We start from the raw sequence: 1,810 nt of genomic DNA, 5'->3' as shown, positions 1-1,810 counted from the left end.
TTGATTATTCATATAAAATAAATAGATAAATTCACATTTAGGATTGTTGTGTGTAAATCCCTAGTCAGAGCAGACTCATAGCTTTCAGAGACTGTAAATGTCATGGGAAGAGATTATCCATCATTTTGCTGTGGAGCAGCTGGTGGTGGATTTGACCACTTGCCTTTGGGTTGGCTGCCCGACTAGATACCCACTAGATCACCAAAAAGCCTTCATTAAAGGTCAGAATAATGAATGTGCTTGGACTCTGTCTTTCAAATTATAATGTTTTTTATTTTTTAAGTTCATTTTCTGATTTTTGAAAAAAAAAGACTTTCTATTTTTACGCTATGCTGTTTATGGTTTTCATTTACGTTTTAAAAAATTTTTCATATTATAATGCACATCTTCCAAATTATGATAAATATTGCCGTCTTTGACTTCTCTTCCAAGAAAAACCAAGCTCCTTTTCACAGTGGAAGAAATAAAGGGAAGCCCAAATTTCCTTTTGCTTGGACAAGGAGCTAAGTCTGTGGTCCCAGGAGCTTCTTGCTGGGTATTTCCCAAACTTTCCACTTCTCAATGCAGTCCCATAAAGCATTCCTACATAATATAGAGGTCTGTATGCACCAAGAGAGTCATTGTGGTTCTAATGAGCCCTAGGGGCACAATATGCTACTTGTTGGGCTTGCTCCTTGGAGGCTAGAATTCACCGTCTGCAAGAGGGAGGCAGTCTCCTGCTATAAAGTTTTAAAGCTTCAGAAGTCTGATGATAGAGGGTCAACATGAGTGGACATGACAGACTTGATAGCAGTGGGTTTGGTACTTTTGGCTTGCTCTTATAACTCTAACTCCAAAAAAACCCCTCAATCTTGGCTTTTCTAATATGGAATAAACACAGTTGTACATGGATATTACACTATTTTTTTTCATTCGCATTGTGTTTAATACGATCATTCCCATACACAGTGTCTTATAATATTAATTACCATTGATAAATGCCCACTCCCACCTCATCTTTTTGGATGGCCACTGGATCTTTCCCAATTCCTTCACTTCCTCCCTCCATTTTCCAAACTTTGAGACTCTAGAATTCTCCTTTCTTTACTCCAGGCCTCTCTCCTTCCCTTTATGTATATTCATACATGTCTTACTAGTTATTCTTCTGTTTTTACAATAATGGTCTTATGCATTATTTGTCCTTATGAACTTGAGTTAGTCCACTCAACATAATGCTCTCTAGTCTCCCCATCTTATACAGTATTTTTATAGATCATTGCTCATGAGTGTTGCATAGTATTCAGTTATTGATTGAATCACAATTTCTCAATCCAGTAATTTGTTGATGGACATTTGGACTGCTTCCGTGTTCCTGCTATTGTGCATAATGCTACTATGAACATCTGTGTACAAATCTCTGTATCTCAGTTCTATTTTCCTCAGGGTATATTCCCCACAGTTGAATAGCTGGACCATATGTAATGTCTGTGTTTAGGTTTTTTGAGGAAATGTTAAACTGCCTTCCACAGTGGCTATACCATTTTACATTCCCAACAACTGTGTTTAAGAGTTCTAACCTCTCTACCCAGAAGAACCGTCATAGGACAGTGAGCTACTTTCCTTAAGCAAAGGAAGTAATCTAGATACAATTTATTTGACTCTGTGGACTAGAATTTGATATAGCAGAATTTACTCACTCACTCGTGACCATTCACTTGTTGTTATGTGCCATCGAGTTGCTTGTGACTCATAGTGACCCTATGTACAAGAGTCCTAAATGCCGTTCTTTCCTGTGCCGACCTCGCCATCTCAAACACACTCATTCCCACCA

The 1,810-nt window shown here is 38.0% G+C and overlaps 1 protein-coding gene across 1 annotated transcript in view; it reads right to left on the bottom strand.

Moving 5' to 3' along the window:
- SLC27A6 (solute carrier family 27 (fatty acid transporter), member 6) overlaps positions 1-1,810 on the bottom strand; it is a 100,611-nt gene that overhangs the window by 598 nt on the left and 98,203 nt on the right. The window lies entirely within an intron of this gene.

This window comes from Elephantulus edwardii, unplaced genomic scaffold (genome assembly GCF_000299155.1).
Source record: "Elephantulus edwardii isolate Elephantulus edwardi_28Jun2011 unplaced genomic scaffold, EleEdw1.0 scaffold00046, whole genome shotgun sequence".
NCBI lineage: Eukaryota > Metazoa > Chordata > Mammalia > Macroscelidea > Macroscelididae > Elephantulus > Elephantulus edwardii.
The sequence above is the reverse complement of the archived record's forward strand: the minus strand, read 5'-3'. Positions and strand labels throughout refer to the sequence as shown.